The 19,305-nt window shown below is 38.5% G+C and overlaps 1 protein-coding gene across 9 annotated transcripts in view; it reads left to right on the forward strand.

Annotated features, from left to right (window-relative positions):
* Nucleotides 1-19,305, forward strand: part of KCNMA1 (potassium calcium-activated channel subfamily M alpha 1) — a 767,272-nt gene that overhangs the window by 502,107 nt on the left and 245,860 nt on the right. The gene's annotated exons all lie outside the window — the stretch shown is intronic.

Genomic DNA, 19,305 nt, shown 5'->3' on the forward strand with positions numbered 1-19,305 from the left:
AGCTTAATGCAATGCCTGGATACATCCCAGAGTATATATTAAGCTTATGATAAAAAAGTATTGCATTTTTCTATATGTGTTATTTTTCACAGAAAAAGAAAAAGACCGATTGTGATGATAAAAAAAATATTGAAGCCCTCTAGCCTCCTATATTCTGGAGCAGCTAGAAGGAAAAATCTGAGAGGAACATATGGTAGCCCATGACAAACTCTGGGATCTGTCCTGTAGCTACTTGTTGAGGGGTCCTTTGGGAATTATTGCTTTTTTATTTCTTTGCTTTGTATATGCAATATATTATACAATAAAAAGTTATTAAAAAAAAAGGATTGGCAAAGTCCTTTGAGGGATGGGAGAAAAATATGAAACTATTAAACTTTACCAATGGGGAAACCCCAGATACTCTATCAAACATTAGGGATAGCCAAATCAGTGGGCCGGGCTCTTTATCTTGAGGCTTACTTTTGTGAGGCTTGTGTGTGTCGTGGAGAAACCAAGCCTACCTATAGGTGTGCCTAAGAGTTACTTCTGGAGGATCTCTTTTGTTGCTCAGATGTGGCTTCTCTCTCTTTAAGCCCAATTCTGCAAGTGAAACCACTGCCTTCCTCCTTACATGGGACATGACATCACGGGTGAAAGTCACCCTGGTGGCATGGGAGATGACTCCCAAGGATGAGCCTGGCCCTGGCACTGTGGGATCAATAGTGCCATCCTGACCAAAGGGGGAAAAAGAAGTGTATCAAATAAGGTATTGGTGGCTGAGAGAGTTCAGATAGAGTCAAGAGACTACTGTGGAGGTCACTCTTATGCAAGATCCAGTTGGACATGGCTACCTATCATAGCTTGCCAACCCCCAACCAAAACCATTCTTGCCAATCCTAAAGAACTCCTGGGCCATTATATAAGATTTTATAAAGGTTCCATTCACTAGGGTAAGCTTCCAGAAACTTATAACCTCCAGATTGGTCCTTGGACCAGATAAGTCTTGAAATGCAGAGGGACCAGCCTCTCCAGAACATCAGCTAGTTCCATTCCCCATCCCATGTTATCAACCACACCTTCTAACATGAAAACGTTAGAATAGGCGTAGCCCAAATACCCCTAAAGAGTAGGAGAAAGATCAAAGGTGATGGTGGAGTTATATAGAGAAGTTAGGGTTTAACAAATGAATAAGAGTTCTGAATCATTATGTTAATATTTCTTTTAGTCTACAGTACCTTAGAGCAGTTAGAAGTAAAAACCTAAAAATGTGGAATTGTAGCCCATGCCAAACTCCTTGTTCTAGAATTAATTGTTGCAATATACTTTGAAATTTATTGCTTTTTTGTACATGCTATTTTTTTACAAAAAAAAATAAGAGAAGGAGAAGTATAACAGAAAACAGGATTTAACAAATGAGTATTACTGCTGAACCATTATATTGAGATTTCTTTTGGTCTCCAGTATCCTGCAGCAGCTCACAAAAAGCTGTGGAACTGAAACCTATACCAAACTTTAAAATCTGTTCTCTAACTACTTGTTGGAGTGTACTTGGAAATTTATTGCTTTTTTGTATGTATGTTATATTTCACAGTTTTAAAAAGTTAAAAAAAAAATTGAAAAAATAAAAAATTTTTAAAAATTGAAAATATAAACCAAAGCAAAAAAACAAACAAATATACAACGCATGGATTCTAGAGCTTGTGTTTAAACCCTCGCTCTAAAATTTATATTTTGGGAAGTGTATTTCCTAATTTAACTTGTATGGTCAGTTCAGTTAAACACTAAGTATATGGAATCTTGAATAGGGCATAGATTTTGTTGGTTTGTCCAGGTTAGTGTTTAGTGTGATACCCCAATATATCAGTGAATAAAGAAGTATTTGCAAAGTCACTTCGGGAACTGGGGAGGAAGGAGGAAATAATAAACTTCCCCATTTGGAGAATTGCTGATATTCTTGCAAGCTGTGGGTACAACCAAGTCAATAGGCTGAGCCCTTGATCCTGGGGTTTGCCCCTACGAAGCTTATTCCTGCAAAGGCTAGGCTGAGCCTACTTAAAATTAGGTGTTAAGAGTCACCCCCAGAGAACCTCTTTTGTTGCTCAGATGTGGCCTTTCTCTCTAATCCAACTCGGCAGGTGAGTTTACTGCCTGCCCCACTACATGGAACATGACTTCCAGGGGTGTAAACCTTCTTGGCAGTGTGGTACAGAAATCCTGGGATGAGCTGGGACCCGACATCAAGGGACTGAAAAAGTCTTTTTGAACAAAAGGGGAAGAGAGAAATGAGACAAAATAGAATCTCAGTGGCGAGAAATTCCAAACAGAGTCGAGAAGTTATCTTGGAGGTTATTTTATTTTTATGCATTATATAGATAACTCTTTTTAATTTATGGTGTTTTGGAGTGGCTGGAGGAAGTACCTGAAACTGTTGAGCTGTGTTCCAGTAGCCTTGATTCTTTTTTTTTTCAGTAGCCTTGGTTCTTGAAGACAATTGTATTAAGATATAACTTTTAGGTGGGGCCAAGATGGCGGCTTAGTAAGGTACGCGCGTCTTGGTTCCTCCTCCAGAGCAACTACTAGGTGAACAGAAACAGTGCAGAGTAGCTCCCAGGGACACGACAGGGAATGGACGCACAGCGTACCCCAGTCTGGACTGGCTAGACTGACTGCGAGACTCTGCTGCGGTGAGATCCCCGAGCAGCGCGTGCTTCCCCGAGCCGCGGCAGCTGGCGGCCGGAGCTCCTCCCTCCCTCCTTCCCGGGCTGGCTGAGAGTCTCGGAGAGGCAGGTTTCCCAAGCCGCGGCGGCTGGCGCCCCTCTTTTGTGGGCGGCTTCCTGGACCGGCTACGGGTGTCGGATCAGAGGGCTACCTAAGCCGCGGTGGCCGGCAACCGGCACCCCTCCCCCACGGGCGGCTTCATGGTCCGGTGGTGAGTTCCCCAGGCTGCGGCGGCCGGCGACCGGTGCCCCTCCCCCACAGGAGGCTTCCTGGTCCGATGGCGAGCTCCCTGGGCCACGGCGGCCGGCACCCCTCCAGGGAAAGGAGGGAATTTCCGACAGTGGCAGGGACTGGGTCCAACCAAACACCAATAGGGGCATTAATAAAGGAGCCACAGGGTCCCCTCAAGCCGCGGTGGCTGGTGCCCCCGCCATGCGCGGCCCCCCCGGACCAACTGAGAGAATTGGATTGGAAATCCCCAGGCTGCGGAGAACGGTGACCAGGGGATCCCTTCCAAACACTTGAGACAAACGTGTGCCATGAGTGCCACCTACTGGGCAGGATAAGAAAAACAGAACCCAGAGATTTCACAGAAAAATCTTCCAACCTGTTGAGTCCAACACCCAGGGAAATCTGACTAAATGCCCAGACGCCAGCAGAAGATAACGGACCATGCTCAGAAGATTGAAATTATGGTCCAGTCAAAGGAACAAACCAATAGTTCAAATGAGATACAGGAGCTGAGACAAGTAATGCTGAATATACGAACAGAAATGGAAAACCTCTTCAAAAACCAAATCGATAAATTGAGGGAGGACATGAAGAAGACATGGGCTGAACAAAAAGAAGAAATAGAAAAACTGAAAAAACAAATCACAGAACTTATGGAAGTGAAGGATAAAGTAGAAAAGATAAAAAAACAATGGATACCTACAATGATAGATTTAAAGAGACAGAAGATAGAATTAGTGATTTGGAGGATGGAACATCTGAATTCCAAAAACAAACAGAAACTATCGGGCAAAGAATGGAAAAATTTGAACAGGGTATCAGGGAACTCAAGGACAATATGAAGCGCACAAATATACGTGTTGTGGGTGTCCCAGAAGGAGAAGAGAAGGGAAAAGGAGGAGAAAAACTAATGGGAGAAATTATCACTGAAAATTTCCCAACTCTTATGAAAGACCTAAAATTAGTGATCCAAGAAGTGCAGCGCACCCCAAAGAGATTAAACCCAAATAGGCATTCTCCAAGACACTTACTAGTTAGAATGTCAGAGGTCAAAGAGAAAGAGAGGATCTTGACAGCAGCAAGAGAAAAACAATCCATCACATACAAGGGAAACCCAATAAGACTATGTGTAGATTTCTCAGCAGAGACCATGGAAGCTCGAAGACAGTGGGATGATATATTTAAATTACTAAAAGAGAAAAACTGCCAACCAAGACTCCTATATCCAGCAAAATTGTCCTTCAAAAATGAGGGAGAAATTAAAACATTCTCAGACAAAAAGTCACTGAGAGAATTTGTGACCAAGAGACCAGCTCTGCAAGAAATACTAAAGGGAGCACTAGAGTCAGATACAAAAAGACAGAAGAGAGAGGTATGGAGAAGAGGGTAGAAAGAAGGAAAATCAGATATGATATATATAACACAAAAGGCAAAATGTTAGAGGAAAATATTATCCAAACAGTAATAACACTAAATGTTAATGGACTGAATTCCCCAATCAAAAGACATAGACTGGCAGAATGGATTAAAAAACAGGATCCTTCTATATGCTGTCTACAGGAAACACATCTAAGACCCAAAGATAAACATAGGTTGAAAGTGAAAGGTTGGGAAAAGATATTTCATGCAAATAACAACCAGAAAAGAGCAGGAGTGGCTATACTAATATCCAACAAATTAGACTTCAAATGTAAAGCAGTTAAAAGAGACAAAGAAGGACACTATCTACTAATAAAAGGAACAATTAAACAAGAAGACATAACAATCATAAATATTTACGCACCGAACCAGAATGCCCCAAAATACGTGAGGAATACACTGCAAACACTGAAAAGGGAAATAGACTCATATACCATAATAGTTGGAGACTTCAATTCACCACTCTCATCAATGGACAGAACATCTAGACAGAGGATCAATAAAGAAATAGAGAATCTGAATATTACTATAAATGAGCTAGACTTAACGGACATTTATAGGACATTACATCCCACAACAGCAGGATACACCTTTTTCTCAAGTGCTCATGGATCATTCTCAAAGATAGACCATATGCTGGGTCACAAAGCAAGTCTTAACAAATTTAAAAAGATTGAAATCATACACAACACTTTCTCGGATCATAAAGGAATGAAGTTGGAAATCAATAATAGGCAGAGTGCCAGAAAATTCACAAATGAGTGTGGAGGCTCAACAACACACTCTTAAACAACGAGTGAGTCAAGGAAGAAATTACAAGAGAAATTAGTAAATACCTCGAGGCGAATGAAAATGAAAACACAACATATCAAAACTTATGGGACGCAGCAAAGGCAGTGCTAGAGGGAAATTTATTGCCCTAGATGCCTATATCAGAAAATAAGAAACGGCAAAAATGCAGGAATTAACTGTCCACTGGAAGAACTGGAGAAAGAACAGCAAACTAACCCCAAAGCAAACAAAAGGAAAGAAATAACAAAGATTAGAGCAGAAATAAATGAAATTGAAAACATGAAAACAATAGAGAAAATCAATAAGAACAGAAGTTGGTTCTATGAGAAAATCAATAAGATTGATGGGCCCATAGCAAGATTGACAAAAAGAAGAAGAGAGAGGATGCAAATAAATAAGATCAGAAATGGAAGAGAAGACATAACTACTGACCTCACAGAAATAAAGGAGGTAATAACAGGATACTATGAACAACTTTATGCTAATAAATACAACAATTTAGATGAAATGGACGGGTTCCTGGAAAGACATGAACAACCAACTTTGACTCCAGAAGACATAGATGACCTCAACAAACCAATCACAAGTAAAGAAATTGAATCAGTCATTCAAAAGCTTCCTAAAAAGAAAAGTCCAGGACCAGACGGCTTCACATGTGAATTCTATCAAACATTCCAGAAAGAATTAGTACCAACTCTCCTCAAACTCTTCAAAAAAATCGAAGCGGAGGGAAAACTACCTAATTCATTCTATGAAGCCAACATCACCCTCATACCAAAACCAGGCAAAGATATTACAAAAAAAGAAAACTACAGACCAATCTCTCTAATGAATATAGATGCAAAAATCCTCAATAAAATTCTAGCAAATCATATCCAACAACACATTCAAAGAATTATACATCATGACCAAGTAGGAGTCATCCCAGGTATGCAAGGATGGTTCAACATAAGAAAATCAATTAATGCAATACACCATATCAACAAATCAAAGCAGAAAAATCACATGATCATCTCAATTGATGCAGAGAAGGCATCTGACAAGATTCAACATCCTTTCCTGTTGAAAACACTTCAAAAGATAGGAATACAAGGGAACTTCCTTAAAATGATAGAGGGAATATATGAAAAACCCACAGCTAATATCATCCTCAATGGGGAAAAACTGAAAACTTTCCCCCTAAGATCAGGAACAAGACAAGGATGTCCACTATCACCACTATTATTCAACATCATGTTGGAGGTTCTAGCCAGAGCAATTAGACAAGAAAAAGAAATACAAGGCATCAAAATTGGAAAGGAAGAAGTAAAACTATCACTGTTTGCAGACGATATGATACTATACGTCGAAAACCCGGAAAAATCCACAACAAAACTACTAGAGCTAATAAATGAGTACAGCAAAGTAGCAGGTTACAAGATCAACATTCAAAAATCTGTAGCTTTTCTATACACTAGTAATGAACAAGCTGAGGGGGAAATCAAGAAACGAATCCCATTTACAGTTGCAACTAAAAGAATGAAATACCTAGGAATAAATTTAACTAAAGAGACAAAAAACCTGTATAAAGAAAACTACGAAAAACTGTTAAAAGAAATCACAGAAGACCTAAATAGATGGAAGGGCATACCGTGTTCATAGATTGGAAGACTAAATATAGTTAAGATGTCAATCCTACCTAAATTGATTTACAGATTCAATGCAATACCAATCAAAATTCCAACAACTTATTTTTCAGAAATAGAAAACCAGTAAGCAAATTTATCTGGAAGGGCAGGGTGCCCCGAATTGCTAAAAACATCTTGAGGAAAAAAAAACGAAGCTGGAGGTCTCACGTTGCCGGATTTTAAGGCATATTATGAAGCCACATTGGTCAAAACAGCATGGTATTGGCATAAAGATAGATATATCGACCAATGGAATCAAATAGAGTGCTCAGGTATAGACCCTCTCATCTATGGACATTTGATCTTTGATAAGGCAGTCAAGCCAACTCACCTGGGACAGAACAGTCTCTTCAATAAATGGTGCCTAGAGAACTGGATATCCATATGCAAAAGAATGAAAGAAGACCCATCTCTCACACCCTATACAAAAGTTAACTCAAAATGGATCAAAGATCTAAACATTAGGTCTAAGACCATAAAGCAGTTAGAGGAAAATGTAGGGAGATATCTTATGAAACTTACAATTGGAGGAGGTTTTATGGACCTTAAACCTAAAGCAAGAGCACTGAAGAAGGAAATAAATAAATGGGAACTCCTCAAAATTAAACACTTTTGTGCATCGAAGAACTTCATCAAGAAAGTAGAAAGACAGCCTACACAATGGGAGACAATATTTGAAAATGACATATCAGATAAAGGTCTAGTATCCAGAACTTATAAAGAGATTGTTCAACTCAACAACAAAAAGACAGCCAACCCAATTACAAACTGGGAAAAAGACTTGAATAGACACCTCTCAGAAGAGGAAATACAAATGGCCAAAAGGCACATGAAGAGATGCTCAATGTCCCTGGCCATTAGAGAAATGCAAATCAAAACCACGATGAGATATCATCTCACACCCACAAGAATGGCCATTATCAACAAAACAGAAAATGACAAGTGCTGGAGAGGATGCGGAGAAAGAGGCACATTCATCCACTGCTGGTGGGAATGTCAAATCGTGCAACCACTGTGGAAGGCAGTTTGGCGGTTCCTCAAAAAGCTGAATATAGAATTGCCATACGACCCAGCAATACCATTGCTGGGAATCTACTCAAAGGACTTAAGGGCAAAGACACAAACGGACATTTGCACACCAATGTTTATAGCAGCGTTATTTACAATTGCAAAGAAATGGAAACAGCCAAAATGTCCATCAACAGACGAGTGGCTAAACAAACTGTGGTATATACATACGATGGAATATTATGCAGCTTTAAGACAGGATAAACTTATGAAGCATGTAATAACATGGATGGACCTAGAGAACATTATGCTGAGTGAGTCTAGCCAAAAACTAAAAGACAAATACTGTATGGTCCCACTGATGTGAACTGACATTAGAGAATAAACTTGGAATATGTCACTGGTAACAGAGTCCAGCAGGAGTTAGAAACAGGGTAAGATAATGGGTAATTGGAGCTGAAGGGATACAGACTGTGCAAAAACTAGATACAAAAACTCAAGAATGGACAGCACAGTAATACCTAATTGTAAAGTAATCATGTTAAAACACTGAATGAAGCTGCATCTGAGCTATAGGTTTTTGTTTTGTTTTGTTTTTTACTATTATTATTACTTTTATTTTTTTCTCTATATTAACATTCTGTATCTTTTTCTGTTGTGTTGCTAGTTCTTCTAAACCGATGCAAATGTACTAAGAAACGATGATCATGCATCTATGTGATGATGTTAAGAATTACTGATTGCATATGTAGAATGGTATGATTTCTAAAAAAAAAAAAAAAAGATATAACTTCTACAGTGTGACTGTGTGATTTTGAAAACCTTGTATCTGATGCTCTTTTGTCCATAGTATGGACAGATGAGTAAAAAAAAAAAGGATAAAAAATAAATAACAGAGATAAATACTGGCTCTGCCCTCCAAAAAAAAAAAAAAAAAAAACTGCAGTGAGATCCTATTTGTACTTACCAAGTTGAGGCTTTTCCTTTCTCACTTTCTTTCCATCTCCCCCTCTCTCCATCACAATACCCAACACATCCATGGGGAAATGGCAAAAGGACATTTGAAGCTGGTGGGAATGCTAATTGTTAGGACTATTTGACAAGATGTATCAAGTCTTGAAAGTGCTTACTTGAGTTCTAATGTTTGGAAGGATTAGTGTTGGGCTGCGGTCTGCATCAGGGCAGTGGTTACAAGCTTGCGCTCTGGAGAGTTCCAGGACCCGGGGTTGAAATCTGACTCTTACAAACTGTGTGCTGGCCCAGCTGTCTAGCCCGTTTAAATAAGATATCTTTCAAGGCCTTGGCATGTCCTAAGTGATTTAAAATAGAACGCATTCAATAAGAGTAGATTTTCATCACGGTCAACATCATCTTTTCACCAGTGACTCAGAACAGCAATAGCACTGTAAATTGTGTATGTATCTGTCTGTGTGTGTCTTTCTGAACTTTCCATTCTGTCTAGTGTAAGTTCTTGAGTTTTAGATAGTAAAATTAACATTTTGGGGTACCTCCTATGTGCCAGTATGTATTATCAGAATATTAAATCTTCTGGCATACGGATCTCCAAGGATGGTTTTCATGACCATTTTACATATAAGAAAACTAAGACTTAGACCAGGGTAGACGTGGGGGGAGGGTGTTAAAGCATCTTGTCTCAAATCACCCGAAATTGGAACCCAAATCTGTTTCGCTACAAATGCTCTAGTTTTTCACCTTCATAAACTACATTAAATACTCTGTTCTATATTCTTATTTTTAAAAACTCCTTCCATATAAACTTTTGTCAAAAAGCCAAGGAATTTCATGGGGGTTGACAGTGTATTTATTTGGGGGTGATTTTCTGGTGATTAAATGAGGACTATTATTTCCCTAGGTGGGAAAACCCAAAGTTTTTGTCTTCCTGATGCTGCACGTTGTATAATTTTGTATACATCTCTATATTTATTGTGATGCTTTGTCTCGAATATATTATTTCTGTTTCAAAGGAGAGTCTTCATTATGTTCTCATAATCTGTTGCAGATATGTAGGGAAGACGTTGATTTTTGTGTACTTGATTTTAACTGAACAACTTCCTGCATACTCCTAGCCGCTGGAAATCTTAAATTGCTCCCCTACAAACCTCCTCCAGAATAGAACATCATTTTGTCTACTCCATTTTCCATTTTTTTCTTAATTACTTTTTCTTTTCTTATTACATCGATGAGAAGATACATGAGGAGGGTGGGAGTAGATGCCATTTTCTGGCCTTAACACAAGTTGAAATTCCTCTAATGATTCACTGTTAGGTAAATTGTCATCTCATCTCTTGCTTTGAAATAGATTACGATTGTAAGGAAGTCACCTTATAAAATGAGGCACTAAGATTGTGTTAAGAGAAATGACTTCGACTTTTGCAAAAAGCTGTGTTTTGCATCACTGAGTTGACCCCATTGCCTTCCTCCCTTGATTTATCCGAGTGGTATGTTTGCTAAAATTTAACTACTCTTGATTTTCTGCAATCAGTTTTATTTTCTCAAACCTCAGGTTGGGAACCTGAAAACAGACTTCAGAGCAATCATTTTTTACTGGATAGCCTGGCTTCTTCTAAGGATAAATCTAGACTAATTTTTTTTTTTTTTTTTAGCTTGGGATAGTGAAATCCAGTGCCATGAAGATAACCATTAGAAAGGATGGTATACGTGTGTGTGCCTGTGTGAGTGTGCTTAAAATGATATTTTACACGGAAACCTTTCTGGATTTGAGACTTTCCTTTGATTTGGACTGGACTTTCCTCCAGTCGGCAATGGGAAGGTGTTTTAAAACTTCATATCTATTTCTTCTCTTTTCATTCTGCTCTTCCCTCTTTTTTCTTTTATTAGTCTTGTAATTCTTCCATCGTAGGATATCCCTCTTTCTGTCCTTGCTCGCATTCCTGTGTCAGAACTTCTCTGAAGCTGATTCCTCTCTCCCTAGGGCTCCTCTCTCCTTTTCGCTCTGAGCCTCACCCCTGGAGAGCACTCAGGGGTTTTGTTCTGAGTTATAATTGAGGTTCCTGGCTTTTACCTCCCTTCATAGTTCTCCCAGTATCCAAATCCATCTCAGTTTTCTTTGCAGTTGTCTTATTTTGGCTTCCTCTAAGAGCTGAGCCTGAGACAAGGGTTCTGGTGCTCGTGGCTTATCTGGGAGGGGAGCCTGGGAGGCAGCTGTGAAGGGGCCGGAGCGGTGAGCCAGGGAAACGAGTTGTCTGGTGACTGCGGGCGCAGCCAGGGCCCAAGCCCGTGCAGAAGGCGCTCTCAGAACTGCCCTCTTGGAGGGTGGGGGGCTGGGACTTTTATCCACAGACCCCCATTCCCTAGAGCCTTTTGCTCATCTTCCCTTACTTTCAGGGTGTCCTTTGTGAGCTGGAGGGTCTCTTTTATGGGGAAAAACTTATCTTCATCTCCATGCTGAGAACTACTGTTCTCCCAAGGACTTGCTTGTTTTTCTCTTTTGAATGCTATTAATCTTACCACTTTCCCCTGCTTGCTGTTGCTGAAAGGGTACTGAAAGCAAGATATTCAGTCGACCTCCATCAAGCACCCAAGACCTTGTAGACCTGCAGTGCCCGTGTTTTCCGTATCCTTATTTCTAAAAAGTTTCTCAATTAAAGGAAAAGCTTTTATTCCGTTGTGCTTTTGTGAGTCATTTAAAATGTGGGGCAAGCTGCAAATGAACAAATGAGATAGGATGCAGATGGCACCCTTTAAGATAACAAAGAAATCCAGTCCTGAGTTTGTGTCATTTGTATTCTATATTTGTTTCCATGAATGAAAAAAAAAATACATCTATCCACATACAGGATTTTCAGAGTTAAACCACAAGTCTGTAATATGTTACTAGTATAACTTGACATCCTTGATTGGTTGCAATGCTGCCAGTCTTTTTCTGCCTCAAGTATCTAAATTTATTTTATTTTGCAGCAGTAAACAGCATTGCTGCCTGAGTAGGATCAGTAGGCAAGGTCAGACTGGATGCTTACAACCAATGCCAGTTTGTTAAAAATATGCTTCCCAGCCCACTCTGTACGCTCCTCCCTTGATTCCAGCTTAAGTAGGTCTTAAGCAGATCTTTGAACAACTTTTGCACAAACTGAGCAAATAATATATTTTCTGAGACCTTGAGCATTTGAGACTAATTTTTTTTTTTTTTTTTTTTTTTTGGTAGTCTTGAGGCTTGAACAGCCACTTGATGGCGTTATACAAACTTGGGCGTCAGATTTGTTTCAAAATTCTGAGTGTTGCTCAATTGCTGTTTAATGTTTGTTATAGAGTGACAGTATGCTACTTTCACTGCTTTTATGATTTTAGGAGATTTCTTTTAATATTTGAAATTCAGAGAGAAAAGTCAGATACTACTTTACATTGGTCTCTAAACATTGGTCCTAATTTTACCTTTTATTCTTGAGGGTGTGTGTGTTTAACTTTTTAATTTTGTAGTATAGCATATATACAAACAAAGAAATAAAAATGCAATAGTTTTCAAAGCACTCTTCAGAAAGTGGTTACAGGATAGGTCCCAGAGTTTGTCATGGGCTACCATACGATCCTCTCATATTTTTCCTTCTTGGTCTTCCAGAATATAGGAGAATAGATGGCTTAAATACTTTTTTATCATCATAATCGACTTTTCTTCCTTCTTGTTTTGTAAACAATAACATATATGCAAAAAAGCTATAAATTTCCAAGCACAGCACCACAATTAGCTGTAGAACATATTTCAGATTTTCACATGGGTTGCAGTTTCATAATTTTAAGTTTTTACTTCTAGCTGCTCTAAAGTACTGAAGACTAAAAGAAATATCAATTTAACGATTCAGCATTCATATTCATTTGTTAAGTCCTATATTCTGTGTATAATTTCCCCACCATCTCTGATCTTTACATACCTCTCTTTAGGGTTGTTTGGACTGTAGTAATTCTACATTTTTGATATTGAAAGGGTCTGTCATGGGGTAGGGAGATGGAACTATCTGATGTTCTGGAGAGGCTGGACTAGGTTTTAGGATTTATCTGGACCAGGGACCCATCTGGAGGCTGTAGGTTTATGGAAAGTTACCCTAGTGCCTGGAACCCCTGTGGAATCTTATGTAATGCCCCAGGTGTTCTTTAGGATTGGCTGGAATGGTCCTGGTTGGGGGTTGGCAGGTTATGATAGGTAGCGAGGTCTACCTGAAGCTTGCATAAGAGCAACCTCCAGAGTAGCCTCTTGACTCTATTTGAACTCTCTCTGCCACTGATCCTTTATTAATTACACTTCTTTTACCCTTTTGGTCAGGATGTAATTGTTGATCCCATGGTGCCAGGTCTGGATTCATCCTTGGGAGTTCTCTCCCGCGTTGCCAGGACGACTTTCACCCCTGGATGTCATGTCCCATGTAGAGGGGAGGGCAATGATTTCACTTGCAGAGTTGGGCTTAGAGAGACATTTGAGCTGCAACAGAGGTCCTTCAGAAGTAACTCTTAGGCATGGCTATAGATAGTCTGAGCTTCTATGCTACCTGCATAAGCTTCACAAGAGTAAGCCTCATGATCAAGAGTATGGCCTATTGATTTGGGTATCCCTAAAGTTTGAAACAGTGTCAGGGGGTTCCCTGATGTTAAGGTTTAACAGTTCATATTCTTTCTCTCCTCCCTCAGGGGACTTTGCCAGTACTTTTTGATTCTCTGGTTAATATACTCTAAGATATTTCCAGGCTTTATAATAATCTATACAGGATTAAAGGACCTCTTTCTTATTGTGTGCTCCCTGTATTTCAGTTGTTCAAATGAGCTATACAGATAGGTTGAATTGGATTATGCACTATAGAAAATTTCAGTTCCAGATCAAATAAATCTTTCTTCCATTGGTCTCAAAAAGTACATGTGGTTCTAAAATAGAGACACTTGTCTTCCTTACCCCTACATTCTGAATTACTTTAACCCCAGCATTTTTGCTTTGTTCTTATCTCTAAATATCAGGTTATATATATAAAAGAGCCTCTCAAAATCCAGAAATAATAATCACCCCTCCAGACTTAATGTGTCTGCTGTAAAAGCTTACAATCTAGGCCCCTGTTTTCTTATAAATATTTTCTAGAGGTGACCACACCAGTGTTGTTTTTTGTTTCTGGCTTATTTTGTCTCACCAAATGTCCCACATGTTCATTTACATTGTTGCATTCCTCACAACTTCGTTCCTTTTTGTAACAGCATCAGCTGCATTCATAAGTACACACCATCGTTCGCCACTCTACTTCTCCATCAGTGCATCCTTCAGCCACCTGCATTCATCAGACATCATGTAGTGGCCCCAAAGTCCACAGTCCATCAACATTCTTCATTTTAGATAATTTCCTTGTTCCCAAGAGACAGAAACCAATAGACACACTCTCACTAAACAGGAAATCTAAACCTCCTCTTACTCTTGTCCCTCCTCCGATTATTTACCTCTGCTGTGGCTGTGGTAGTGCTGATGGTGTCTTTTTGAACATAGCTCATACCATGCAATAGCAGTTTTCCCCCATACCCTGGACTTAAACACTCTCTATGAAAGAATCATATCTTTGAAGTATTTCTTGAAGTATACAACCCCTTTCAATCTTGTTCATCTTCAATACGGTAATATTATTTCTAGACCCACTAGAGAATCACCTTTGCTCTGATCTATTCCCTTACACAGCAGTTCAACCTCATTAGCTAACGGTTCACCCAAGTCTAGCTTCTGTGTATGTGTAAGTCCCCTATCTTCTGTATTATAAGCCTCTGATTATACCTTTATGCAGGTCATAAAAGTGGAATTGTACGTGTCTGTCCTTTTGTGTCTGGCTGACTTCACTCAGCATTATGCCCTCAAGGCTCATCTGTCTGTCCTGTGCTTCAGGACGTCATTTTGTCTTACTGCTGCATAATATTCCATCGTATGTATATACCACATTTTGTTGATCCACTCATCTGTTGATGGGCATTTGGCTGGTTTCCATCCTTTGGAAACTGTGAATAATGCTGCTATGAACATCGATGTGCAAATGTCTGTTCGTGTTATTGCTTTCAGCTCTTCTGGGTATATACCAAGTAGTGCTATTGATGGATCTTAGGGCAACTTGATATTTAGTTTCCTAAGGAACCGCCAAACAGTCTTCCATAGTGGCTGCACCATTATACATTCCCACCAGCAGTGCATAAGTGTCCAAGTTGCTCCACATCCTCTCCAACATTTATAGTTTCCCGTTTGTGTAATAGCAGCCGTTCATATAGGTATGAGGTGGTATCTCATTGTAGTCTTGATCGGCATTTCCCTTATAGCCAGTGAAAATGAGCATCTCTTCATGTGCTTTTTTTTTTTCTTCTTTTTTTTTTTATTAATTAAAAAAAAAGATTAACTAACACAACATTTAGAAATCATTCCATTCTACATATGCAATCAGTAATTCTTAATATCATCACATAGATGTATGATCATCATTTCTTAGTACATTTGCATCGATTTAGAAAAAGAAATAGTAAGACAACAGAAAAAGAAATAAAATGATAATATAGAGAAAAAACAAAAATAAAAAATACAAAAATATATATAAAAACACACAAACAAAAAACTATAGCTCAGATGCAGCTTCATTCAGTGTTTTAACATAATTACATTACAATTATGTAGTATTGTGCTGTCCATTTTTGAGTTTTTGTATCTAGTCCTGTTGCACAGTCTGTGTCCCTTCAGCTCCAATTACCCATTATCTTACCCTGTTTCTATCTCTTGATGGTCTCTGTTACCAATGACATATTCCAAGTTTATTCTCTAATGTCGGTTCACATCAGTGGGACTATACAGTATTTGTCCTTTAGTTTTTGGCTAGTCTCACTCAGCATAATGTTCTCTAGGTCCATCCATGTTATTACATGCTTCATAAGTTTATTCTGTCTTAAAGCTGCATAATATTCCATCGTATGTATATACCACAGTTTGTTTAGCCACTCGTCTGTTGATGGACATTTTGGCTGTTTCCATTTCTTTGCAATTGTAAATAATGCTGCTATAAACATTGGTGTGCAAATGTCTGTTTGTGTCTTTGCCCTTAAGTCCTCTGAGTAGATTCCCAGCAATGGTATTGCTGGGTCATATGGCAATTCTATATTCAGTTTTTTGAGGAACTGCCAAACTGCCTTCCACAGTGGTTGCACCATTTGACATTCCCACCAGCAGTGGATGAATGTACCTCTTTTTCCGCATCCTCCCCAGCACTTGTCATTTTTTGTTTTGTTGATAATGGCCATTCTGGTGGGTGTGAGATGATATCTCATTGTGGTTTTGATTTGCATTTCTCTAATGGCCAGGGACATTGAGCATCTCTTCATGTGCCTTTTGGCCATTTGTATTTCCTCTTCTGATAGGTGTCTGTTCAAGTCTTTTTCCCTTTGTAATTGGGTTGGCTGTCTTTTTGTTGTTGAGTTGAACAATCTCTTTATAAATTCTGGATACTAGACCTTTATCTGATATGTCATTTTCAAATATTGTCTCCCATTGTGTAGGCTGTCTTTCTACTTTCTTGATGAAGTTCTTTGATGCACAAAAGTGTTTAATTTTGAGGAGCTCCCATTTATTTCTTTCTTTCTTCAGTGCTCTTGCTTTAGGTTTAAGGTTCATAAAACCGCCTCCAATTTTAAGTTTCATAAGATATCTCCCTACATTTTCCTCTAACTATTTTATGGTCTTAGACCTAATGTTTAGATCTTTGATCCATTTTGAGTTAACTTTTGTATAGGGTGTGAGATACGGGTCTTCTTTCATTCTTTTGCATATGGATATCCAGTTCTCTAGGCACCATTTATTGAACAGACTGTTCTGTCCCAGGTGAATTGGCTTGACTGCCTGCCTTATCAAAGATCAAATGTCCATAGATGAGAGGGTCTATATCTGAACACTCTATTCGATTCCATTGGTCGATATATCTATCTTTATGCCAATACCATGCTGTTTTGACCACTGTGGCTTCATAATGTGCCTTCAAGTCAGGCAGCTTGAGACCTCCAGCTTCGTTTTTTTTTCTCAAGATATTTTTAGCAATTCGGGGCACCCTGTCCTTCCAGATAAATTTCCTTATTGGTTTTTCTATTTCTGAAAAATAAGTTGTTGGGATTTTGATTGGTATTGCATTGAATCTATAAATCAATTTAGGTAGGATTGACATCTTAACTATATTTAGTCTTCTAATCCATGAACACGGTATGCCCTTCCATCTATTTAGGTCTTCTATGATTTCTTTTAACAGTTTTTTGTAGTTTTCTTTGTATAGGTCTTTTGTCTCTTTAGTTAAATTTATTCCTAAGTACTTTATTCTTTTAGTTGCAATTGTAAATGGGATTCTTTTCTTGATTTCCCCCTCAGCTTGTTCATTGCTAGTGTACAGAAACGCTACGGATTTTTGAACGTTGATCTTGTAACCTGGTACCTTGCTGTACTCATTTATTAGCTCTAGTAGTTTTGTTATGGATTTTTCCCGGTTTTCGACGTATAGTATCATATCCTCTGCGAACAGTGATAGTTTTACTTCTTCCTTTCCAATTTTGATGCCTTGTATTTCTTTTTCTTGTCTAATTGCTCTGGCTAGAACCTCCAACACGATGTTGAATAATAGTGATGATAATGGACATCCTTGTCTTGTTCCTGATCTTAGGGGGAAAGTTTTCAGTTTTTCCCCATTGAGGATGATATTAGCTGTGGGTTTTTCATATATTCCCTCTATCATTTTAAGGAAGTTCCCTTGTATTCCTATCCTTTGAAGTGTTTTCAACAGGAAAGGATGTTGAATCTTGTCAAATGCCTTCTCTGCATCAATTGAGATGATCATGTGATTTTTCTGCTTTGATTTGTTGATATGGTGTATTGCATTAATTGATTTTCTTATGTTGAACCATCCTTGCATACCTGGGATGACTCCTACTTGGTCATGATGTATAATTCTTTTAATGTGTTGTTGGATATGATTTGCTAGAATTTTATTGAGGATTTTTGCATCTATATTCATTAGAGAGATTGGTCTGTAGTTTTCTTTTTTTGTAATATCTTTGCCTGGTTTTGGTATGAGGGTGATGTTGGCTTCATAGAATGAATTAGGTAGCTTTCCCTCCACTTCGATTTTTTTGAAGAGTTTGAGGAGAGTTGGTACTAATTCTTTCTGGAATGTTTGATAGAATTCACATGTGAAGCCATCTGGTCCTGGACTTTTCTTTTTGGGAAGCTTTTGAATGACTGATTTGATTTCTTTACTTGTGATTGGTTTGTTGAGGTCGTCCATTTCTTCTTGAGTCAGAGTTGGTTGTTCATGCCCTTCTACGAACTTGTCCATTTCATCTACATTGTTGTATTTATTAGCGTAAAGTTGTTCATAGTATCCTGTTATTACCTCCTTTATTTCTGTGAGGTCAGTGGTTATGTCCCCTCTTCCATTTCTGATCTTATTTATTTGCGTCCTCTCTCTTCTTTTTGTCAGTCTTGCTAAGGGCCCATCAATCTTATTGATTTTCTCATAGAACCAACTTCTGTTCTTATTGATTTTCTCTATTGTTTTCATGTTTTCAATTTCATTTATTTCTGCTCTAATCTTTGTTATTTCTTTCCTTTTGCTTGCTTTGGGATTAGGTTGTTGTTCTTTCTCCAGTTCTTCCAAGCGGACCGTTAATTCCTGAATTTTTGCCTTTTCTTCTTTTCTGATATAGGCATTTAGGGCAATAAATTTCCTTCTTAGCACTGCCTTTGCTGCGTCCCATAAGTTTTGATATGTTGTGTTTTCATTTTCATTCGCCTCGAGGTATTTACTAATTTCTCTTGTAATTTCTTCCTTGACTCACTCGTTGTTTAAGAGTGTGTTGTTGAGCCTCCACACTCATTTGTGAATTTTCTGGCACTCTGCCTATTATTGATTTCCAACTTCATTCCTTATGATCCGAGAAAGTGTTGTGTATGATTTCAATCTTTTTAAATTTGTTGAGATTTGCTTTGTGACCCAGCATATGGTCTATCTTTGAGAATGATCCATGAGCACTTGAGAAAAAGGTGTATCCTGCTGTTGTGGAGTTTAATGTCCTATAAATGTCTGTTAAGTCTAGCTCATTTATTGTAATATTAAAATTCTCTATTTCTTTGTTGATCCTCTGTCTAGATGTTCTGTCCATTGATGAGAGTGCTGAATTGAAGTCTCCAACTATTATGGTAGATGTGTCTATTTCCCTTTTCAGTGATTGCAGTGTATTCCTCACGTATTTTGGGGCATTCTGATTTGGTGTGTAAATATTTATGATTGTTATGTCTTCTTGTTTAATTGTTCCTTTTATTAGTAGATAGTGTCCTTCTTTGTCTCTTTTAACTGTTTTACATTTGAAGTCTAATTTGTTGGGTATTAGTATAGCCACTCCTACTCTTTTCTGGTTGTTATTTGCATGAAATATCTTTTCCCAACTTTTCACTTTCAACCTATGTTTATCTTTGGGTCTAAGATGTGTT

This window comes from Tamandua tetradactyla, chromosome 13 (assembly GCF_023851605.1).
Source record: "Tamandua tetradactyla isolate mTamTet1 chromosome 13, mTamTet1.pri, whole genome shotgun sequence".
In the NCBI taxonomy this organism is placed as follows: domain Eukaryota; kingdom Metazoa; phylum Chordata; class Mammalia; order Pilosa; family Myrmecophagidae; genus Tamandua; species Tamandua tetradactyla.